Source organism: Urocitellus parryii, chromosome 6, assembly GCF_045843805.1.
Source record: "Urocitellus parryii isolate mUroPar1 chromosome 6, mUroPar1.hap1, whole genome shotgun sequence".
NCBI classification, from domain to species: Eukaryota; Metazoa; Chordata; class Mammalia; order Rodentia; family Sciuridae; genus Urocitellus; species Urocitellus parryii.
The window spans coordinates 108,052,265-108,078,396 of NC_135536.1; the positions used below are offsets into that span (position 1 = coordinate 108,052,265).

Consider the following 26,132-nt stretch of genomic DNA (forward strand, 5'->3'; position numbering starts at 1 on the left):
AATATCTGAAGAGTCTCAACTCCAGTTAAATACAGCATCAAGGTAGATCAGCTCCACTGTCATTTCCAGCTTCTGAATGCTGTGATTGAAAGATACCATAGAGCTGAGTGCTTTAAGTAATACTGGATTTTAAGATAAATTTGTTAAAACTGGCTTTATTAAACTTCTAGCAGCTGGCAAAGGCAACTAACTTCTCTAGGGCCTCCTATGACAGTGCCCCTGAGTGTTCAAAGTGGACTCAGTCAGCCCTGAGTTCCAATCTTGGTCTTGATACTTACCAGTTGCTGTGTCACTTTGAACAACTTAACTTGCATCATCTAGGTCTTGGTTTAACTATTGGAAATAAGTGGGGACAATACAGAGTGTAGGACAGATCAGATGAAACAATGCACATAAAGCACCTAGGACAGAGTAGGCAGCCACAGTAGCAAAAGAGCACCATGCCTCCCATTGTTCTGCCACCTAGACTATTTGAGAATCACCTATGCTATTTATTCCACGATCTCCTACCATGCCTCATTGCAGGTGAAGTAGGTATTCACTTGGAAAAAAAGCAGCTCTCCAGAAAGCAAAGGCAACTGCTCAAGGAAAAAGAGAGCGATCCTAGGAGCCAAGATTCTTGCAGCTCCTATCATTCCTTTGACAAAGCAAAGCAAATTCCATCTTTGGAGGCAGAGGCATTAAATTATTACTCTCTCAAAAATGAGCTAGCAAGAACATAATCTAGACACAATTCATTGTAATTTCCAACCCCAAATTATTCAAATGTGGGCTATGAAATAGCCCAACGTGGAAGGAATGCTGAAGGTTGCCCACGTGGTCACCAGGAAGCCTCTCGCTGACAGTGCAGCACATCCACAGGATGACAAGTCTCTGTCTAACCCCAGGTTAAATGCATAATGTGCTTATTATACATTTAAGTATATTGTTGATGTTTTGAGCAGGCAGCTTCAACAACATTTCAGCATATAACTATCATTAAGGAGAGTTTTAAAAAATAAGATCCTTTGTACTTGGTAAGGGGGATGGTGAGGGGAGGGAGTATCAACGTGATGCTATAATTTGACCATTTTAGCTTTCAAATGATGTCACTTAACAACTTGGACCTAAATACACTCAGGAAACAGGCAGCCCCAAAGGACAGCTGCTTAAATTTGAAGGATCTGGAAGTCTACCCTGAAGTATCTTCTCACTCCCTTGCCCCAGTCCCAGAATTGCCACCTTTAGCTTTTTGGGGGGTATTGATCCCAAAGAGAGAAAAAGGACAGCAGTGATTAGGTATGTTAGCTCCCTGGGAGCTTTAAAATATACTAATATTGGGTCTTACCTGCCCCCTCCCCAGGGGATTCTGATAAACTCGGCCGGGGATGCAGGCTATGCATTGAGATTTTTTTTTTTTAAGTTCCTACCTCATTCTAATGAGTAGCCTAGGCTGAGAATCACTGCACCTGGGTCCTCTCACGCCAGTCAGTGCTCAACACCCCTTCTTCCTCCCACTTCAGCCCTGGTCAATCCAGCAAGCCCTGTGCTCAGCAGTCACAAATAACACAGTTGCAGGGTAGATAGAGTGAGCCCCATCTTACCCACGAAGAAACTAAGAACCAGGGAGATTAAACGACTTTACTCAAAGTCACACAAGTAATTAGTGGGAGACTAGGTCTCTCTGACTTAGCAGTAGTTCCCAGTTTGTCAGGCTGCCTTGGTAATTTGGGAGCATTAACTCATTAAGCTATTAATGCATCAGAGGGCTTAGTTTATGGTAATAATGGCCCCTAGTTTTTATAGAGGTATTAGTGTTCACATAACACTTTCATAAACATTATTTTATGATATTAAGAATCATTGCTTCATTTTAAAGATGAGAAAACTGAGGCCTAGAACTGTTTCCTTCCTCATGGCCATACTGGTAGAGGAACCAGTTTGAGCTCAAAGATTTTTAACTCCTAATTCCAAAGAAGAGAGCACATTGAAAAACTGGGAAGTAGGAATGGGGAAGTGACATACTACAAAACAAATGGACTATAAACTTTAAAATTGTCAATATCATGAAAAGCAAAGAAAGGCTAAGGAATATTTCCAGACTAATGGAATTAAAGAAACATGAAAAACAGGGATTGTGGGTGTTGCTCAGTGGTACAGCACATGCTTGGAAGTGCCCCGAGTTAAATCCCCAGCACACAGAAAAAGATGTGAAAAGTAAATGAAATGTGTCCTCTTGAATTAAAGACTGGATTGCAAATCAAAAACTTGATTAAAAAATATTATTAGAATAATTTTATGTTAAAATATATATTAATATGAAAGTTGCTGAGTTTATCATTATATTGTGGTTGTGTAAAAGAATATCCTTGTTCATAAATTTACATGCTAAAGTATTTAGGGATGAAGAGTTATGATATATGAACTTACTCTCAAATGGTTGATCAGAAAATAATTTATAAACGTGTTTGTGAATATATGTATATGTGCATATGTATATACACACAAGAGGGAATGTAATAATAACACCTGGTGAATCTCATTGGAATGTTTGTTGTGTTATTTTTGCAACTTTTATCCATATTTTGAAATTGTCTAAATAAAAATAAAAAGGAAAAAGGGGGAGAAGTACAAGTAGTTTTAGATATAACCAAATAATATTCCAGGTGAGCTGTGAAAACCAAAGAAAATAACTTTATTCTGAAAACTGGATGTTGTTTCTAAAATCACAAAAGTTACTGAAGTATTTGTCCATGTTACTGCAGAAGTGGGAAAAATAGTCTATGCCCAGTAAGCACAGATGCATGTCATTAGGTACCAGGTGAAACTGTTCAAAGACAGGTTATTTTCTCAATTGAAAACAAATAAAATAACTTAAAGCAAATAAAACAATTTAAACATACATTTAAAATAATGTAAAAATAAAAAATTATAAAAATAAAACAATTTAAAGCAAATAAAAATAGTAACATGTTGACCTAGACAATATTCTTCTATAAACTTAGCCAATTTACTCATAACTTCACAATTATTTAGCTGGGCTTATAATTTAATAGAAATGAAAATATACTTATACTATATTGCTATATTAAAATAGCTACACATAGAATGTATCTACTTTTAATTATTGGTTATATAAAATCCCATGGGAATTTTTATTCTGGAATGGTGTTGTATACCCTATAATTTAAAAAAACAAATGTTAGAAGTAGAAACTTGAAAAATACATAGTGCATTGAATTTCCTCTTATGGAAAATATATTTCCATAAGAGGAAATATATTTAAAAAGCTAAAATAAATCACATCCTTTTATGTTACTCTCCTACTTAAAGTGCCTCATTAAGTCAATAAAGTTGCTGCTTGCTTCTTACCTGGGCACTCAGAGCCCTCACAAGTGGCTGCAACCCACTTTCCAGAATCCCCCTCCCTGCCCCAGGCATTGTACAGACTTATCTCTTCCGTGAGCAGCCCTGTCCTTTCATGCAGGATCTTTGCAAACATTCTGCTCTCACTGGAAGCTCCCTCCCCTCTCACTAACAGATGCTTCAAGGCCCATCCCACCCCTGCCAATCAGAGGTGGACTTGCCCTCTTCCTGTTCATGAATGTCCCCAGTGTAGCACCTGCCTCCTTGTATTTTAATGGCACCATATGATAATGGAAGATTTTCTCTTTTCCAGAATTGCCCAGGAGAGTCCACAGCTGGAAACTTAGATCATTTTTAGAGCCCTCCAGCTACTGGGCCATCTACACTCGTAAAGACTTTCTGAAAGGCATAGACAGCATCATCTCCTCAGAAGCAGCAATGCATTTCTGCCACCACCTGAATTCTGCCACTTCACACTCAATCTCTACAAGATGCATCGGAATAGATTCAATGATTAACTTTGTGGGGAATAGAGTTCATATACAATGAGACTATTCTTTGTCATTTCATCCAGTGGTGTGGGGCTACAGATTTTAGTGTACCAAGATAATTGCCCCAAGACAACCTTTCATAGAGCCATAGCGCTTGCTGGCAAGAGATGAGGAGTAGGTGGAATAGAGGATTGGGCATTTGAGTGAGATAGAAGGAAGAGATCAAGTCCACCCTCTCTGGTCCCAGTTCTTGAAAGGTATCATTGGGACCTGGAAGGAAGCAAGACTGTGTGATTCCCAGTGGTGCCTGAAGAGAGAGCGCATGATCCCAGGTGGCGCTTCGAGTAGGAGATTGGGAGAGGGGATAAGGATAGAAGATGGGGTCTGATCCCACGTGGGCCAATCAGTGTCAAGGAATGCTGCATGAGCTTGGTCCAACCCCATAAGTCAGAGGTGGATGTGATGGGCATAATGGGCATGATGGGCATCCCCCAATCCACACAGAATCTGCTGACAATTTGGTATTTCAGGGGTGACCTTGCTCTTTGCCACCTGAGAGATAAAGAAATACAGCATACAAGAGGACTTGCCACCCACCATGGAGAAAACAATTTTGTTTTCATTTCTCTAAGCCCAAAAGAGCAAAAACAGGGAAGAAGTGGGGCTGGGGTTGTGGCTCAGGGGTAGAGCGCTCACCTAGCATGCTTGAGGCACTGAGTTCCATCCTCAGCACCACATAAATGCAAAATAAAGATATTGTGTCTACTTAAAACTAAAAAAAATAAATATTAAAAAAAAAAACAGGGAAGAAAGGGGCTGGAAAAGAGCATGTCCTGGGAATTGACTACAGGTACTGCGGGGGAGAGAGCACCTGTAACCTGATATGAGAAAATGTGTTTTGCTGCAAAATCACATAATTGTGGAAGTTTACATTGAATATTTTTGAAACAGTATAAAGCCCATATATTTTAAGTGTATTCTAGTTGTAAAGTATGTGCACATCTATGTTGAATGGCTTTCTCATGTAAAAATGCTGTACTTCACAAATTTCTTATCTGTTAGAAACCAGGCATTCTACAGAACATCTCTTTTATTATTTTCTGACAAAGCAGCTGTGTGTTGAACTGCCACCATATTAAAGTGGTCATATTTCTTATTTCACACTTTTGTGTATTTTACACAATAGACTTTATCCTGGTGCCACAATATTTAGACTCTGAATTTCTCCTCTCTGTGTGTCTTGTTATGTATAAGTTTAAAATATGTAAATTGCTTGCCACAATTTTTTGACCTTGAAATTATATCAGAATAAGAGCTGGACGTGGCACTACACAGCTGTAATTCCAGTGGCTCTGGAGACTGAGGCAGAAGGATTGTGAGTTCAAAGCCAGCCTCAGCAACTTAGCAAGGCCTAAGCTACCCAGTGAGACCCTGTCTCTAAATAAAATATTAAAAAGGGCTGTATATGTGTCTCAGTGGTTGAGAGCTCCTGGATTCAATCCCCAGTATTGGGGTGTGTGTGTGTGTGTGTGTGTGTGTGTGTGTGTGTGTCTCAAAATAAGACATTGCCCCTCAAAAGTAATTATAAAGGCTGTGATAGCTATCATAAATGTTTGTAAATGGGTAATCACACATAAGTACCTTTTACTAATGCCTCTGAGATTATTTAGCACTGAAATCACCTTTTCAGACTTAAATGGAAATGGAAAAAAACATTTTCAAAACATTTTCTTAATGGAAACTCCATTAAGAAATGCAATAGCTGGTTATACTTCTTTAACGTATTTTTTGATATGTAAGTCATATACAGTATAATTTATACATGTAAAAGTGTGTAAGTCAAGGATTTTGCATATTACACTATTAATTTTTAAAATTGTGGTAGACTATATATAAAAATATAAATTTTGCCATTTTAACTATTTTATGTGTACAGTTCAGTTACATTAATCACATTTACAATCCCTGATGTCACTCTGGTTTTTATTAGGAAAAAAAATTGATTCTTCAAGTAAGTGCTTTAATTCTCAGAAGATAAAATCTTTGTGTTTTGATGCTGGGATTGTGGCTCAGTGGTAGAGCACTCACCTAGCATATATGAGGCACCAGTTTCGATCTTTAGCACCACATATAAATAAATAAAATAAAGATATTGATTGCATCTACTTATAACTATAAATATAAATTAAAGTATAAATATAAATATTTGTGTTTTGATAGAGTTATAGTTAATGTGAAAGATAAAATAGGACAAATTAGGAGGAAAGGCCTGCAAGCAAATTTAAAGTATGTAGACCTCTTTTAAGCCCTATGTCTTGTGACTTTAAAAAAAAAAAAAAAAACCTATCTGTTGTTTAGTTCCTACTTAATATCAAAATGTGTGCTTTAAAAACATTTCAAGCTAGGCATGGGGTCACAAACCTATAATCCCAGCAACTTGGGCAGGAGGATCACAAGTTCAAAGCCAGCCTCAGCAATCTAGCAAGACCCTATGCAACTTAGTGGGAACTTTTCTCAAAATAAATTAAGAACAAAAAATTAAAAAGGGCTAGGATGTGGCTCAGTGGTTAAACACCCCTGAGTTCAATCCCAGGTACAAAAAAATAAAAAATTGTTTTGACCTTCTAGGAACAAACTTATTTTTTAAAAAAAAATATTTATTTTTTAGTTGTAGTTAGACACAATACATTTATTTTATTCATATGTGGTGCTGAGGATTGAACCCGGGGCCTCACACGTACTAGGCGAGCGCTCTACCACTGAGCCACAACCCCAGCCCAAACTTATTTTTTAAAGGAGAAAATTGCCTCTTTTAGCTCTAAAAGTGAGCTGTGTTAGCAGATTAATATGGTGTCCTTTAAAAAAAATACAGTTCATATGTATCTTTATTTAGTATTTTTTATGTGGTGCTAGAAATCGAACCCAGTGCATCACCCATGCTAAGTAAGCGCTCTACCACTGATCCACAACTCTAGCCCTATGGTAGCCTTTTAATGTAATAGAAATGGGTCAGTTTCTACCTCTCAGGATAAAAAGAAAATCTGTCCATTTATAACACATCTTTATATAATGTATACATTCAAAAATAAGACACATATATAGTTGCATTTTTATAAAGGATCGCAGTAGCTTAATCCAAAGAGAAAGCTTAGCGGTGGGAATTTGAGGCCCAAAGGAAGATGATGGTTAGCAAGGGGGCATGAGGCACAGTAAGGATGACCTTGAGCCTGGGCTCAGACTGACATTGAGACCCTTTTCTGTGGATTACCAGCTGTGTAACTCAGGGCAAGCCAGCGTGATCTTACCTGTAAGAGGAGGTACATTAACTAGACTACTTTCAGCTACAAGGAATAGAAAACCATCAAAACAGCTTAAACAATAAGAAGTCTTATTAAAACATAACACGAATGTGGAAGGAAGAGGGTCTGCAGTGGCTTTTTGGTTCTGATGTTGTCAAGGACGCAGGTTCCCTCCCTTCTGCTCTCCAGTCTCTACCCAGGATAACAGTCCCATTTTCACACCACACTCAGGTACAACCCAGTCCAGCAGCAAAAGAGTGGGCAAATACCTCAATAAAGAGCAAGGAAAACCATTATTTGAAGTCCCTCAACAATCCAGCTCTTGTATTTCAGTGGTTAGTGCCAGGTGAGTGAGCAGCAAAGGGATTTTCCTTGTATCTGGCTTAGACCAACTGTAACCTTCTCTGGAGCTGAGACACCACCTGGTCATTTCACAAGGAGAAAGAGGCACACACAACTGGTGGGTGTGCATCAAACCTACCCCTAACTCTTACTTTATCTCTTTTTTTCTCTCTCTCTGGTACTGGGAATTGAACTCAGGGGTACTCTACCCCTGAACTGCACCCCAGCCCTTTTTATTTTTTATTTGGAGGGTCTCATAAGTTGCCCAGGCCAACCTCCTACTTGCCATCCTCCTGCCTCAGCCTCCCAAGTAGCTAAGATTATGGGGATGGGCCACCATATCCTATATATCCCTAAATTTTGATACAGATATTAAACAATCTGCAAACTATTTGTAAACATTAAACCATTAACAAGTTAAATATTGAAAATACAAAGTGTCAAGTAAGCACAAAGGAAGGAGCAATTTTAACACACAGCCAACTCTTTCTGAGCTGGTGAAGTTAGGGTAAGGTTGCCAGATAAATACTTTTTTTTAATTTGAGTTTTTAATTTAAAATATTTCAAATTTAAATTTGAAAACAGTATGGTACATATTTATACTAAAATAATTGCTGAACCTTTATCTAAAATTCAAATTTAACCAGGCATCCTGTATTTTGTTGTTAAATCTGTTGAATAGAAAGATGTAGAAGAAATTCAAATGAATGAAATTCAGTTGTTTTGATGGGTTAGGAATGCTTCCAGGACCAGGTGGGGTTGGAGTGGAGTTGAGAGATGGAATTGCATCGTTGACTTGAATTACATAGAAATGGATGGAATTTAATTTGGTCAAGTAGAATAAAATACAGTGGGGTTGGCAGAATTAAGAGATGAGTACTAGTTCTAACTCCTGCTAATCATTAACATTCATTGAGACCTTGACGCATGCTAGGCACTCTGCCCAGCACTGGACATGCATTACCTCCTTATATTCCTCTGCAGGGACCGGGGTAAGGCAAGCCAGTGCCTGGGATGAAAACCTGAAGGAGACATGCTTAGTGTTCTGCAGGCACACCCTCTTCCCAAGCCTGTATGCACTACTATTTCACAGAGCAGGAAATCAAAGCTTAGGAAGGCTTAGCAATATGTCCAGGGTCAGTTAGCAGCAGGAGCAGGATACAAGCCTAGCAGGTCTGTGCCATAACCACTCTCTGTCTCTCTGATGGCAAGTGATAGAGCCAACAGATGAACCAGTCTCTTCTCCAGCCCTTATTTCATGTGCATGGCTTCATCTGGGAATCCGTTTGACATTTTAAATTCAGGGTGAGCATAAATCTTTACACATGGAACAGAGTGAGTAGAAGGAACCTGGCTGTAGGGGTTGGGTAGAAGGTGGAATCTAGGGGCTAGGGCTAGGGCTCAGTGGTAGAGTGCCCGCCGTGCACGTGTGGGTCACTGGGATGGATCCTCAGCACTACATAAAAACAAATAAAGATATTGTGTCCAACTACAACTAAAAAAAATATTTAAAAAAAAGAAGGTGGAATCTAGTCAAATCCTTGACCTCAGTCCAGCAGTCTGCAATCCTGGCTGTACATTAGAATGTGTGGGAAGCTTTTAAAAATCCCAGCCCCATCACAGATCTCTGGATGTAAACCTGCTCCAGTTGAGAGCTCTGAATCTGAAAATCACACCTTTAGGCTCATGAATGCTTGCCTGACTGAGTTAGAACACAAAAACTCCAACTCTGAAAAGAGTTTGTTTCTGATGTCCCTGCAAAGGCCTGAGAGTTTTTAATCAAATGGGCATCTACATGCCCCATGAAAGGGCGCTGGCCATATGCTAAAGGCTGGCAAACTTCAGCCCTCCTGCTTTCCTGTAAACAAGGCCAAGAAGATAGTAAGATTGCTGTTTGGAATCCAAACATGCTTGTTTTAGTGTAGGCAAAGATTGTGACATTTTAAAATCCTGGATTTGGGGTGGGGCCAAGAGGAAGAGTGGAAATATTACCAGCTTTGATTGTACATATCTGAGGGAGCCCTTTACCAGGAATTCTCTCTTGCCTCCTTGTCCCCAAAGCTTCCTTCTTTAGGTACCCAGGGCCAGTGGGGAGATCTATAGTTACATAGAATCCTCTCTGGCATCATGATAAGCTCGGGGGAGGGGGGTGGGGGGCAGGTGGATGACAGGTACAGGCAGGTACAGGGCAGGTACAGGCAGGAGTGTGTTGCCCAGGATCTTGTAACACCTGAGCCTCAATTTTGTCATCTACAAAAATGAAGATAGTCATCCCTTAAATTCCCTATTTCCTAAATCTAAGCAGATTAAAGGAGACACCAGAGGCAATAGCCATGCTTGGGAAATGTTGACACTCTGTACAAATATATATGTTCCTATTAATTTTTATAGTTCTAGTTACAATCTCATATGTCATCTCTAGATCCTCATGGAAGGCTACTGATATTTCTGTGGCCTAAATGGACTTTAGGGAAAAAAAAAAAAAAAACCTTGACTGTATTTCAGACTCTTCTTTGCAAAGCATTTTACAAATACTTGGAAAATTGTATTAATTTATTTCATCACTGTCTACCTTAGAATTGTTACAGGAAACAGACTGGTTGAGAAGCAGCAATCAGCACTCAGAGAGAATTCCAAACTTTGTTTTATGCAAACAGGGCCAGCGGAAAACAAAACTCCAGATTCTGAGCCCTGATCCACAGTTTCTCAAAACATTGATAGGTGATTTGGCTTATTTTAGACTCATCCTATCACTGGGGCTTTATTCCCCTTTAAAAAAAAAAAAAAATCCTAATCTACACAGCTGAAGGTCTTGTGCAAGGTCTCTAACCTAAAGCTTGCTTACAGAAACAGATAAGAAGGGCTCTTTTCACAGGGATCTTTACATTTCAAAAGGGTGTAGTCAGACTCCTAAGGTAGTTATTTACAATTCAAAAGGTAGGGACTCATGGTTAATTAGGCTTCCTGGAGAAAGGCTGAGAGAGGAGAGGGGAACTGACTCCTTCTGCAGGCATTGGTTTCTTACCAGAACATTTTTATAATCCCATTTCACAACCAGGTCTGGTTTTGCCATCACAGAATAATGTCAAAATTTGCTGTTTGAGGAAGGTTCTACATAACATTCTTGCTTAATATTTCCAGTGACTTAGAACCATGCTATTCAGGAATTTTCAAGGACCAGAAAAAAATAGTAACTTGGGAGATTTTTAGAAATGCTCCTCCATCCAGGACCTATGAATCAAAATTTGTATTTCAACAAGATCCTCAAGTGATTCTATGTACATTTTATTTTGAGAAGGCTTGTCCTCGCTACCAACCCTGCAGAGTTTGAGAAAAAGGGTAAAGAAATGATCCCCATGCAATGCTAAAGTTTGGGAAATATGCACTTAGAAAAGTTTCCAGACCCAACTAGGGAATGCGAGCACCTCAATATTGTACAGTGGCTCCAGAGATTAGGGAAAAGATGGAAAGAGGAAATCAAAGCCTATTAAATATTGAGCACTTGGTAGCATACATACCATTACCTGTGAGAAAGACTCTATTATCCTTCTTTGTTAATGAAGAAATTGGATTGATAAGATTTAAGATATTTAAGGATCATGTTTCTAGTTAATAGAAGAGCGGTGATTCTAGTTACTACCTGAGTAGCTACTTGGGGTGGGGGGTGGGCACTTGGGATTAAACCCTGGGGTGCTTCACCCCTGAGCTACATCAGTCCCCACTCCTGTTTTTTTTTTGTTTGTTTGTTTGTTTGTTTTGTTTTGTTTTGTTTTGTTTTGGACAGAGTCTCTGAGGGTCTCACTAAATTGCTGAGGCTGGCCTCAAGCTCTCAATTCTCCTACCTCAGTCTCCCCAATCAGTGGGATATAGGCATGTACCACCATGCCTGGCCTGAGTAGCTACTTCATAAGGCAGTTTTGAGAATACCAGAAGACCTGCTTATACATGTTCTTTTAGACCCAAAAGTCTGGTTGAATCATAGGTCTTCACCTTATAACACTTTTCTCATTTCAGATTTCCTCCAATTTCATTTTTCTTGGGTTCTAATCAGAGAACCCAAGAAAATCTTTCTAATCTTTTTGAAAGATATAATTTAAATTTACATACCATAACATTGTAAAGTGTACATAGTGTTTTTTAGTGTATTCACAATTATGCAATGATCACCACTATCTAATTCTAGAACATGTTCATTACCCCCAATAAAATAACCCTACATCCATTACCTCCCATTCCTTATGCCCAAGTCTCTGGAAACCACTAATCTACTTTTGTCTCTCTGAATTTGCCTACTCTGGGCATTTCATATAAATGGAATTATATGATGTGGTCTCTGGTAATGGGCTTATATCACTTAGCATGGTGTTTTCCAGGGTCATCCATGTTGTAGCAAGAACTGGTTCTTCATTCCTTTTGATTATTAACAAAAAATATCCCATTGTACAGATATAGCACATTTTGTTTATCCAGTCATCAGCTGATGGACATTTTCATTGTTTCCACTCTTTTGCTGATATGGGTAAAGCTGTTGAACATTTGAGTTCATGTTTTTGTGTGGACATATATTTCCCAATTCTCTTGGGTATTTTCCCAGGAATAGAATTAGTGGGTATACATTTAACTTTCTAAGGAACTGCCAGATTATTTTCAGAGGATATTTTGGCCAATGTTTTCATTACATATTGGATTTAAAGAAGGACAGAATTTTGTCAGAAGACCTAGGGAGCCACAAAACTGAAGAGCCAAGAAATAGCAGTGATCCTGTGAATTTAATTCCAAACCACAACTGACTTATAGAACCTAGGCAAAAGAGGGATTTGAACAGAATCCAGGGAAGTCAGTTGTCTAAGGTACACTGTGATAGATGAAGACATAGCATAGGACAAAGACCAGGTTCAAGTCCCTACTTATAGTTACTGTGTGACCTTGGGTAAGTGCCTTCCTCTTTCTGGTTTTCCGTCTGTGAAATGAGATGCCATGTCTGTATGGGTTCTCACTGTTCTGTGACCAATCTTTGATACCCCACAGCTTAGTGGCTCAAGCCCAGGGTGGCTGTACAATTTTCTGGATCAGTATTCACTCTGTGAGTTGAGTTGCTGGAATTACAAGTTCACCTATATAGGATGACAAATAAGGTGGGCTTTCCAGTTGTCTGCTCAGTGGCAAACCGAGCCTAATATCCCAGGGATAGATGGTGCTCAGCCACTGTGGACTGACTCATGTAGGTACCCAGTTCTTGGGCACTGCCAAAATGAGAATGGAATTTACCTACAGAAGAAAGAGAAAATTATAGTCACAGCCACCACTGTGCCACATGCCACATGTTAAACTTTCTTTTGGGGAGTAATTATTATAAGTCATATGGGTTTCTTATATAAAAATTCAAAACATAGGAAAATTTAATGATGAAAAGAAAAATCAATATAATACTACCATTCAAAAATAAATACTAATTATATATATTTTAAAACATACATGACAAATATATATTATTTTTGTCAATTTAAATTAATTTTTAAATAACCACTAGGTTTGATGTTATTTTAGTCTTAATATTTTTATATTTTTATTACTAAATTGGCATTATACTCTAGTTTTCTTCTCTAGTTTTTTGTTCTAGTTTCTCTAGTTTGTACATATCATTCCATGTTGTTAAAAGTCTTCAGAAACTGGATCTTAATGATCACAGACAATTCCATCATATGGGTGCACTATTTGTATTTAACCATTCATTATTGGATATTTATTATATAGGGTGCTCTAGGCTTTATCTCTGAAAATAAATAATGTCAATCTCTGTTTTGGATATTCCAAACACCGTTGCAATCAGAGACCTTCCCAATTTAATTCCAACTTGTCTTTCCATCCTCTGTTGCCATAAGTCTCCAATGCAGGGCAGATGTTTAGCTTACATGCACTGATGAAGCCATTCTGGTTGTTAAAACACTGAGACACCTCAGCATGCAGTGAATGGGGTAAAATGCTAGGAAACTGTCTCCTCCACCCTGCCTTACAGCCCTACCTCTACCCCAGTCCCTGCAGAAGAACCTCTCCCAAAGCCAACCACTGAGATCTTCTGCCAGGCCAGCAGGCATTAGGATGGATCAGTGCCTGAACTCCACCAGTGCAAACACTTTGGACGCCCTGGTCTTCTCCAGTTGTGACAATTTATGCCACTTCCCCTACCTGAAAAACATTTCCCATCTTTCTCCCTCTGGCTAAGTCTTGCCAGTGCTTCAAAATCAAATTCCAGTTCTATCTTCTCCATAAAGTTTTAGCCAACTACGTGGGCCCAGTCTGGTCTCTTGGTCCTGTGAATTTCATAGTCTTTTGTTTTGACTTTTGTCAGAACTCTGACACAGAATTTGAAGTTGTTCTTTGTTATTCGATGTTTCCTTCATGCCCATCCTTTGTCCCAGCTTGATACTAGGTCCTATAAGACAAGGACCATGTCTTAACTTTTCTTTAATCTGGGGGAAAGACATTCCTGTGTTTTTGTATGCTATTTCCTCTTCCCAGACATACAGGAAACTACTTTGGCTCAACTTCTCTGCTGTTAATGTGAGGCTATTTGAATACTAACTAAGAAAACATAACAGATATGATATAATCCTTTAAATAGTTGTGTAAACCAGTATTGATAGTATACATCTGTAATCCCAGCAACTCGGGAGACTGAGGCAGGAGGATCTCAAGTTCAAAGCCAGCCTCGGCAACTTAGTGAGGCCCTAAGTAACTTAGCAAGACCATGTCTCAAAATAAAAAATAAGAGTGGGAACCACCATTTCCACAGTCACTTCCAACTAAAAAGTGAAGAAAGAATGTTGTTTGGATTTTTTAATACCTTTATTCTATTTATTTATTTTTATGTGGTGCTGAGGATCAAACCCAGGGCCTTGCACATGGTAGGCAAGCACTCTACTGCTGAGCCACAACCCCAGCCCCTTTGTTTGGATTTTTATAGCCAGATCAATGTTCCTTTGGTGAGGAACAGAGACAGGGAAGGTTGAGAGAACTATGTGTTTCCTTTTTATATTTTTGTTATGTTTCTTTTGTTGTTGTTTTATTGTTGACTAATAATTTAAATGCTTAATCTATTGGTTAAGAATTGTTTCTATCTGCAGGGGCTTAATACTTCAGTTATAGATCCATGGTCTTCTTATGTTGTTTAGATATATGTAGAGAGTAAATAGCCTAGGCAAGCTTTGCAGTTAAGAGGGTTTCTGTGCATGCTTTGTCTCTGACTGCTCATTCCAGGGCTCAGATTCTAGGCACCATGAAGTCCCCAAACAAAACCTGCAGACAGATGTACAAATCCTTGATGTGGAAAAACCTTCCCTGCCCTTTAGAATAGTTTCTCCTTATTCTATATAAACCTTTTAAAGAGAGCAGAAAAATATTCTGACATAAGTATTGAACTAAATTCTTACAGACATTAGACAGACTTAACATACCTCCATATCTATTGAATTTGAGAACCGAGTATTTGCCCCAGTTCAACTTGGATCACTATGCTGTCCCAGGAGGATCAAGAGAAGTGGATTTGGCGATAGTTCCTAGACATGCAAGACATGGAGAAGAACAGAGAAGCATTTCCAAAACTTCTGCTGTGGCCACAATTCTGAGCTCTAAGTCCCCATTAGGAACTTCAAAAATGCCAAAGTGGGGCATCTCTCTAGATGAAGACTTGGCATGCTAGATGTTCCCCAGGTGCACTGCTGAGTGGCAGGGGTCAGATCAGGGTCAGTGCCCACAGCAGGGTTCAGTCAGTCCATAGGGTTCACCCCACACTTGCCTCCAGGAGCCCATCTTGTCCTTAAGGCCTGTACCTTTAAAAGAGAGGAGCAATCACATAATAGAGAGAGAGCATACATCTAACATTACTTTTAATAGATTTCTATGTATTTGTGACTTGGAGAAAGCAAATAATATGGTTATTTCATGTTGTAATTAAGGTTGCCTTTTACATATAAGAACATATAAATTGCATTTTGGAAAATAAATCTAAGAATAAAAAAAAAAAAGAATGGGCTGGGAGCTGGGCATGATAGTGCATGCCTGTAATCCCAGTGGCCCAGGAGGCTGAGGCAGGAAGATTGGGAGTTCACAGCTAAGGTGCTAAGCAACTCAGTGAGATCCTGTCTCTAAATAAAATACAAAATAGGGCTGGGGATGTGGCTCAGTGGTTAACTGCCCCTGAGTTCAATCTACAGTACAAAAAAAAAAAAAAATCAAGATGGCATAGATGGTGACCTGAGAAGATGAAGGCATCCTGTATCCCTAAGTTACCACACAGATTAAAGCTGCTCTGGAGAGCCACTGACCTGCACTGGACAATGATGTGAGCAAGAATAAACCTTTTACATGTTAAGCCACTTCAACGGGGATCTTGTTGGTTCAAAATAGTCTAACCCATGGGCATCCAACCTGCTTTTTATGATTTGCAGGATAATCGTTTTTTACATTTTCAAAGGTATGTAAAGAAAAGAAGAGGAATACAGAGTTGCATGTAGCCTACAAAGCATAAATCCTATCTGGTATTTTACAAAAAAAAAAAAAAAAAACAAAAAAAAAAAACAAACAAAAAAAAAACCCTAACCCCTTCACTAACTTGCCCTGATTAACATAACTTTCCAAAGCATCCAGCACAGAACAAGACCTAAGAACACCCGATCCTTCTGAAATACAATATTTGCTTCATGAATGAAATCATCGACTCCAGGCATGCTTCATTCATTTCTGTGCCCTTTTGATATTCAGTGAATGTGAATGTGCCCAGTGCTAGATGTGCTGGGAATCAGAGTTCGCATAAACACAAGGAAAGGGAGAAGTGTATGAGATTCAGTTTATATACTGCCAGAGATCTGCTTAGCCCACTTGGCTGCCCTGTCCCCAGGCCCCACCCTGCTTTCTCTAACAAAGGAGTCCTAGCAGTAGCTCAAGCTGTTTCTGAGGTCATAGGGCCCTAGCACCATCACTCCATCTGCTAATACTGCATTTGCCTCAACCTCCCCTGAGGACAAGGGCCAGGGGGTGACATAGCTTCCCCCCTCCCACTGCATGCAGCAGGAATCACAGCAACTCAGGCCACCTAGGCCTGAGCCAGCCCTTCCCACAGAGGCCTTGACTTGTCCAGAGGGCCTCCAGGGAGCAGGGGTAACAGCTCAGAATGCAGGGAACTAACACACCACAGTTAAAACCCTGACTAACGAGAGAAGTGGTGGGAAGACACTGGAGGTCAAGTGCCCTCCTCTGCTCCAGGGATGCCATACCCATGGCCTTGGAACCTGCTAAGGTCAGCACAGCCTGGGATCTAGTCTCTCTTCCTCCCTTCCTCTGGTCTCCTTTCCCTTCACTGTTGCTTCCCTGAGATGATGCCACCAAAAAAAGCACTGGATCTGAAGCTTGACTTCAGGCTCTGTTTTCTGGGGAGCTCAAGCTAAGATACAGGAAAACCAATATTTGTGGGTCCCTGTTATGTTCCAGGCATGGTGAACCTTCCCTGTTTTATCCTTACAAAAACTGTAAGACAATGATATTAACTCAGTCTTAAAAGAAAATGGAAGCAAGAGGAAACAATCCAACTGTTAAGTGATTGAAAAGGCAGAATCAAACACCAAACAGGCAAAGAGCTCTCTTGCCCTTCCTTAGTGTATCTGTATACCATCTGTGATTGATTCCCTGGTGCTCTGATCCTTTGGGGAGCCTTATAGTTACATCAGCTGTATGCCACAGTGGTTTGGGGTAGGTTTAAACCTTAGAAACATCTGACCTATAAAATAATGTCAGGGAGGGTTCCCCAAAAGACAAGGAGGAATCAGGAGAATTCTTTGAATGGACACAGAGCTAGAGGTGGGAGGGCAGATTTGAAAGGGCTAGAAAAACAAGAGGGACCCTAGCTTCAGCAGGTCGGTGGCAGGATGAGACTAGTGAGGGCCAGAGGCACCGGCCTGGCTGCAATCATGCTGCCTCTGCCTCCTGCAGGGAGTCCAGGTCGCCCTATGCAGCCTCTGTGGGGAATTGCACGTGTGATGCGAGGGCGCCCCCTGGGGGTCGCTTGCCGTGCCAAGCAGGGACGTGCAGTCCGGGATTGCTGAATAGTTTTGTCTCTTGGCATTTGGCAGAACTCAAAGCTTTCTGTGAGGAAAGGAGGCCCATTGGAATAGAAATAATCTCGGACTTCCAAAACTGTTTTGTGGAAAGATTTAGGAACAGACAGAACAGTCCTAAGAAAGACTTTTGGAATTTTTCAAATTTTGTTTATGTCTCCTCAAAGGGCAGCTTTGCAGGCACTCATAATATTTGGAAGAAAATGATCTTTAGAATCTCAGGCAAAGAAAAAGATAAATCATGTCTTAAACATGACGCCAAAAGTGAAAGAAGAAGATAAAGGAAAAGGTTGAAGTCAATTTCACTAAAGAACTCTGTTCAACAAAAACATTGTATAGAGTGAGAAGACAATCCAGAGACAGAAAGAAGATAATTGTAATGCATAAAACTGGCAAAAAGTTGGTGCCTAGAATCTTTAAAGAGCTGCCAATCAATAAGATTAGCCTATTGTTTAAATGGGAAAGAGACAAACAGACATTTCAGAGATGAAGAAACACAAAAAGACCAGAAACATGAAAAGATGCCCAACCTCCTTAATAAAAGGGAAGTGCAAACTACAACCAAAATGAGATACACAAGTCCATGGCCTCCTAGGTTGGCAGAAATTTTAAAATAAAGCATTGCCTAATGTCAAGTAAGGGCAGGAAAGTAGAACAATGGAAATTCTCCTATACTATTGGTGATTGTTAAACCACTTGGACCGGTTGGCCTTATCTGATAAAACTAAAGACATGCATACCTTATGATCCGGTAATTCCACTTCTAGATAAACATTAACTTTTATACAAATACAACAGGTGACATAAAAACACATCATAACTGTCTCAAGCTGGAAGTAGCTGAAATGCCCATTCACTATGCGATGGATAAATAATTTATAGCACATTCCCACAACGGAATACTATATGTCTTCAAAATGAATGAACTACAACTGCATCCATCCATGTAGGAAAATTGCAGATGCAAAAAAAAAACAAAACACCTAAGTTGTACAAGAATACTTACCACATTCTCCCCTTTATAAAAGTTCAGAGACAGAAAAAGCTAAATAATACGTTGTTAAGGATAATATATATATGTTAAGAATAATATTAAGGATTATTTTATGTATGAAAATTAATACAAAGTAGAAGATAGGAGAGTAAAGGGAATGCATCAGGGAAAGACATGGGGCTTTGCAGGCACTAGTAATGTTTTTTCTGAAGTTTATTGTGTGGTGTTTTTATTACTTTTTTAAAATTATACTTCTTACTTTGTGTGTGTGTGTGTGTGTGTGTGTGTGTGTGTGTGTGTGTGTGTGGTGTATGCTGTACCACTGACCCACTCTCCAGTCCTTTATGTTTTATTTTGAGACAGGGTCTCATTAAGTTACTAAGGGTCTCACTAAGATGCTAGGTCTGGCTTCAAACTTGCCATCCTCCTACCTCAGCCTCCTGAGTATCTGGGACTATGGGCCTGTTCCACCTCACCCAGCTTTTACATATATTCTTTTGTTTTTAGTTTTAGTTTATTTTATTTTTTAGTTGTAGATGGACATAATACCTTCTTTATCTTTTGTATTTATTTTTATGTGGTGTTGAAGATCGAACCCAGTGCCTCACACCTGCTAAGCAAGGCGCTCCACCACTGAGCCACAACCCCAGCCTTAGATATATCCTTTTATGAATGAACTTTCAGCCCAAAACTTTTTTTTAAGATTAAAAACTAAGTTTTTCAAAGGATGGGCAGACTGCTATGAGAAGGGTTTTATTTTGTTTGTTCATTTGTTTTTTTTTTGTTTGTTTGTTTGTTTGTTTTTTTGCTGTGCAGCTGAAATCTATCCTAGTTGTTTTGAGGGTAGAGAAAAGTCAAGGTAATAAGTCAGGGGTCAGGAGAGGCATGAATTCCAAGGGCTTACTCTGAGTCAGGCTTTAATTTGCAGAGTCTCAATGGATATCAAATGCTGCCTTGTCAATAAAACACAGCCAGGAACAAGTTGAGTAGCTGAAATTCTGGATAATGAATTAGACTGGACTGCTGTAACTAACTGATAGTCCTTCTGTGACATTTTCATAGAATTTCACATTTTATAAAAGCATGTTCATATGAGTTAACTGAATCAATTCCCATAACCCCACTGAGAGATGACCAGAGAAGCTTATTTGTATGCCTATTTTAAAGAGAAAGAAACCAAGAGAGCCAATGAGATTCTGCTACAAGTACCACCCCTGTGCCCCAAACCCTGCAGATTCCCCCAACCTTCCTGGGAATTGGTCAACACCCTAGGACCTATGGCCTTACATTCTCCCTCCCACCAAGACTCTTGTTTCTCTTGTCTTGAGTTACGATCTTTGTCTCAGTTTTTAGGATTCTTCTATTTCTTTTTCCCCAAGGAATTTTTCCAGATGTTATTTTCCTTAGCTTTGCTGCATTCTATGTAAATGGGTTTCTTTATTTTTTTTAATTTATTTTCTGAGACGTAGTGTCACTATGTTACCAAAACTTATCTCAAAAGAGCTCAAGTGTTCTTCCTACCTCAGCCTCCAAGTAATAGATTATAGGTATGCACTACTGTACCTGACTTTCTGCTTCTTTCTAGACTTGACCCTAGGCTGCTGACATTTATCCAGATTGGAACATCTGTGGGCAGCAAAACTGGCATAAAAATCCTACAAATAGCATCAGAGGGTGTAGGTATCCTCAGTGGAATATGTATATGAATAGTTTGCAAAGTTGATTGGCTATTCCAAAACCAATAACATAATGACATCATAGCCATGGGAGCTGATCAATTAGTTAAACTCTAGGAGCTATTTCCAAATTTGTCACTTCATGTGTTTTTAAGAAATTCCATTAGGTAGTGCCCGTTACCATACTATGTGGTAGGCACTACCTAATTAACCAAATGTTAATTCCCTTTTTCATCTAATCATCCCAGAAAATAGTAGTGAGGTATTGAACCAAAAATTCAAGATCTTCCATCCTCATGGGATGTTTCTAACACTTGCAGTCTTCTTGCAAAAGAAAAACTCGTGCATTGACACAATATTTTAGCTAATGGACAGACACTTTGTGGTACAGTACTTTGAACCTAGGAAAAGGAAACAGACTCTCAACACAGGAAGTCTTCCGAGGTGCTCTAGTATCATCCAGGCTAGGAGGAGGCAGGGTATGGGAGTTGGGTAGGAGGGTTGCAGAGAAGAGGAAGCTTTAAAGGGGAAAATAGTAGATTCATTCACGTTTACCTTCAGGACAGATGAAAGATTCAGGGGAATCTGGAGGCAGGGTTCCAGCCCTCCTCTAGTTTGCTGTGTGATCTTCAGTGGAAGTCATTTCCCTTTTGTGGGTAGGACCCTTCCAACTGAGACACTCAAGGACACTCTGTATTCTTCAGTCACTAGGAAACCAATTAACTCTCCAATCACATAATCTTAATTTGCATTTTTATAACCTAGGCTGCTGTCCAACTCTCTCATACATACTGGGGAATCATGTCATTTCCATTATTGAGTCAAGCACACTAAGGGTGTTGTAGAATCACTTTTCTCAGTAGTTCTGGGAAGGAGAATAGACTTGCACTCTAGATCTTAGAACATTGGGGCTTTCTTGGGAAGATTCCAGAAGGCATTGTTAACCCAACGAATAAAACAGTAAGTACCATTCTGACCCTCTGAGCTGTAATAATGCAATTTCTATTGCTTTTCTGTCTCTTAAGAAAAGACGTACAACAAGGGTCCCATTCACATTTTTAACCACAATATAAACAGAGTTCTCATGCAGGAGCAATTATAAATACTGCACGTGTGAAAAGGAAACTGCCTACTGGTATTCAAAGAAATACAGATGAAAGCAAATCCAGGATCCCATTTAAAAATATTAATTCTCAAAAATGTTTTACAGCAACAATATTCAAGACAACCAGGGCTGCAACCAAACTAACTGACATAATTTTGGTGGCATTGTAAATTCATAATAGTTCTTTTGGGAAACAATATAGCAACACATAGGAAGAACCATATTTATGATTATTGAGAAGTAGTGCAATAAAGATGTGCATAAAGAAGTTAATTATAAGCAGTGTCTATTATAGAAAAAAACTAAACTTAAGAGAATTGCTTCAAAGATTTTGATACAGTCATACATTTGCCTCATAACATAGCTATAAGGATAATTATGAAGATTAAGTAGCAACATAGAGAGATGTTTATTACAAGTAAAACATAACGAATTTTAGGATAATATATGTATTATGGTTATAGCTCTGTAAAAATCTTCATACCAGTGTACAAGGGCTGGAATCTACTGAGAAAAAAATGGCTATAGTACTTGAGAGGCAGCATATTGTGCTTTAAACTATTTTTTAATGTTCGGTTTAGATACAATTTTTGTCCTCAATTAAATAAATAAAAGAAACTATGTCAATTTTAAAATAATTAATCTCACCAGGTATGGTGGCACATGCCTGTAATTCCAGCAACTGGGGAGGCTGAGGCAGGAAGATTATTTTTCAAGACCAGCCTGGACAACTTAATAAGACTCTGTCTCAAACATTTAAAAATAGTGGGGGGTTCTGAGGGTGTGACTCAATGGCAGAGTGCCCCTGGGTTCAATCCCAGTACCACAAAAATAAGTAAGTAAATAAATAAATAGATAGATGATCTTATCAACAAATATCCCCTCTAGACAATGAGAAAGAGGTGGGAACCCTCCCTAATTCAATGATGTGTATCAAAGCATGTATCTGGCACATGCTAGGTGCTGTAAAGATCTATGGACTAACTTACCACTACAGTCAACCTCTCTGAAGGGTTTAATAAACACTGATAAAGACACCTCGTTTTGCAAAGACATCCTTGCCAACACCTCCACAGTCTTCAGAGCCAAAAATATACCATCATTTACAAGTAGGCTTTGGAAACTCAGTATCTTCCTGTCTCCAGAATTTCATCAGCAGAAGGAGGACATCATCTAGATAGAAGCTGTCAGGCTGGGTGGGGAGAACCTCCCCCTCTTTCTCCTACAGCATCACCCTGGGGCAGATCCTCACAGGGACACAATGAGAAGTAGCTTGATCCCTGGATCATCTCTACACTAACTCTTCACACCAGAAGGTGGCAGTATGCACACCTCCTAAGGTGTAGAAGACTTTTGGGGGGTGGCAAAGGGTACTGGGGATTTGAATGCAGGGGTACTTTACCACTGAGCCACATTCCCAGCCATTTTATTTTTTATTTTGAGACTAGGCCTTGCTAAATTGCTAAGTTATGTTGGGCCTTACTAAATTGCTAAGGCTGGCCTTGAACTTATGATCCTCCTGTCTCAGCCTCCCAAATCACTGGGATTACAGGCATATGCCACTGTGCACAGCCCAGAACACAATTTAATAGTTCATTGTTCAACTCCTGTTACCCAGTCCACCTTCTGCAAAAATGGGCCAGCTGAGGGTGTAACAAAGATGACCAAGGCTTCAGGCCAAAGTCAGGAACAGATGTACGTTACTGATGACTGCTTTGCCTGGTGTTATGTGCAATGGCCTCTCTCCCATTTTATAGCTAGAAACTTCACAGAGGCTGGGTGACTGTCAAGCCCCTACTTCTTACCCAGGTAACACTGCTCAGACCTGAACATAGCTCTCCCTGCTCAATGCCTAAATGCCTACCCTGTCTCCACTAGGCCATGCTGCCTCCTAGCTCTCCAGCAACAGTAGTCTATGAAAATGTGGACAAGAATGTTTCTGAACCTATGATAACATGCTTTTTACATCACCATGTAAAAGGGTAAAATTGACAATAACCTTTGACCTTAGAAAATACTTTAGAGGTATGTTCCAAGGAAACACATAAAAACAGGAAACATAAGTTTATGAAATATAAAAATGAAGCCAGGTAAGGTGGCACATGCCTATAATCCTAGTGGCTTGGGAGGCTGAGGCAGGAGGATGATGAGTTCAGTGAGACCCTGTCTCTAAATAAAATACAAAATAGGGCTGGGGATGTGGCTCAGTACTGAGTTCACTTCCTCAGTACCCCCCCAAAAAAGAAACAAAGGTGCACAAAAAATGCTTAGAACTGAACTTAATATCGCAGTTAAAACTAGAGGCAGCCCACTTACCCAACAGAACAGAAGCTGGAGAGATGGTTCTGTGGTCATTATACCTACACTAGGAATGGTCAGCCTGAAGATACAGCCAATGACCAACTATCCAACTATCCAACTATCATATGGGTGCTGTTACACTAGTTCTTAAGATGAATACTTTCAGTCTTTTGGGTGAGCCTGTCCAGGAAGACAGCAGCAGCCCAGGACCAAAGTGAAAGCAGATGTCTGCAAAATGAAACTGAGCAAGAATAAACAAAAGAGACACCTGAGAGCTGAGAGGAAAGTGGCTGAGAAGGGGCCAATCAGAAAAAGCTCACTGAGAAATAGTTAAGCCGGGATGGCTGCAATCCTGGCGAGGCTGCTGCCACAAGCCCCACCACCGAGAGTGGTGTGGGTGTGAATCAATGCTACAAGATCTGCAGTCAAGCTGTCCACCAGCTGAATAGGGAAGACTGAGACCCACGCAGTTCCATGTAGACATCTTGCTCACTCACTTCATCCAAGGGCACAGTTACCTGCAGCCTGGGGACTACCTGGCTGACATTGCCTTAAAGGTGGCAGGGAGGACGCAGGCCAAAAGAGCTTGTGGGGGAAAGCTCATCTTCTATGACCTGCAGAGGAGACAGGTCAAGTTGCAAGTCATGAATTCCAGGAATTATTGATCAGAAGAAGAATTCATTCATAACAATATTACATCAGGAGACATGATTAAAATTCAGAAGAATCCTGAGAAAATCAAAAATGGTGAGCTGAGGATCATTCCCTACAAGATCATACTGCTCTTTCCATGGTTACTTATGTTACCTCCACCTGGACTTGATCCTGATTGATTTTGTGAGGCAGAAGTATATCATCAATGGTAAGGTCATCATAGATGTAAGAAGCTTCTTGGGTGATCTGGGATTCCTAGAGATTAAAATTTATAAAATGAACATCATCCTGGTGTAGGGGGGAGCTGTGACCAAGCTTTTCCTCTCTATCACAAAAAAATAAGACATGAACTTATGTAAGATAATTGCCCCCAGAACTTTACCATAATGTGCTGATGGCATTGACCAGGTTTATGACATTGGACACCACTTCCAGAATGAAGGAATTGTTTTGACCCATAATCCTGAGTTTACCATCTGTGAGTTCTACACAGACTATGACAGTCTCCTGGAAACCACAGAGAAGACAGTTTCAGTGGAATAATGAGTCACATTACCAGTGGTTAAAGGTTGCCTCCCACCTACATGGCCCAGAGGGTCCAGTTCTACAACACTGACTTCACTCTACCCTTCCAGAGATTAAGCATGGTAAAAGACTTAAATTAAGCCCGGGAGTGAAGCTGCCATAAATTAACCTCTTGGAAACTGAAGAAACTTACAGAATTCTTGATGTTATCTATGTGGCAAAAGGTCTTGAATGTCCTCCACCTCAGACAATAGTTAGTGTCATTGATGGGCTTGTCAGGAGTTCCTGGAAGTGACTTGCATCAATCATACATTTATCTGTGATCACCAAAGAGCATGAGCCCTTTGGTTAAAGAGGATCTGACTCAGCATGTTGAATGATTTGTTATGAAAGAAGTATGCAGTCCTACGTGAGCTGAATGAGTCCATGCAGCAGCAACAACTTTTAGAAAACAGACCAACACTAGGGACACCAGCGATGTACGTACTTGAAGATTTCTGCACCACCCTGGAACACTGCCCCCCCACCACCACCGTATGCAACTGACTGGAGTCTGGATCACAGGCTGGGATCATAGCATCCAGAAAGTACTTCTGCATCCTTCCATGAAACCTGAAGACAAGAAGAGGAGGAGAATGAAGCAACCATTGATATAGGGGAAAGCACAACAGTTGGCACATCCATTTAGAAAATTACTGCAAGTTGTACAGATATCTTTGCAATTCTGCAAAAATCAAGGTCTGCAAGGGAGTTGTTGTGTGTTGCTCTACTTTGACTATTAACACTTCAGGTTAGCACCGGAAAGGAGAAGTGGAGTTAAGAATTCATTTATACTTCTTGTTACCAAATAAACCATATGTCTTTTCTCTTATAAAAATAAGTAAAATAAGTATTTCTATACTTGTTGGTACACAGGAAGGCCTGGGCCTCCCCTGCCTTCCTCGCCCTTCTACTAATGGGCTGCTCTAGGACATTCCCTGATCTAGCAAGTGAATGGTAAATACCTGGCCCAGCAGCCTCTAGAACCCTCTCTGGGACACTGGTGAGTTTACATTTTAGTACCAGTTATTAAGTACTTTTAAAGCCTTACTTGGCTACCATATTTTATGGAAAGAAGACCATATTTTAGAATGAGACAAGAGATAAAATGATAGAGCAACATTAAATGACTTAACAGTAAATAAAATAAGCAGAACTTAATGTAATGAATGTAAGGAATAGCAATGAGGAAGACTTATATTTGTCTAAACAAGAGTTTCTAAGAAGCCAAAGAATCTCAATATTTGGTAAA

At 39.7% G+C, this 26,132-nt stretch overlaps 1 pseudogene; it reads left to right on the forward strand.

The window, feature by feature from the left end:
- LOC113179992 (lysine--tRNA ligase pseudogene) overlaps nucleotides 1-25,529 on the forward strand; it is a 71,759-nt pseudogene extending 46,230 nt beyond the window's left edge.
- The last annotated feature ends 603 nt before the right edge of the window (nucleotides 25,530-26,132 follow it).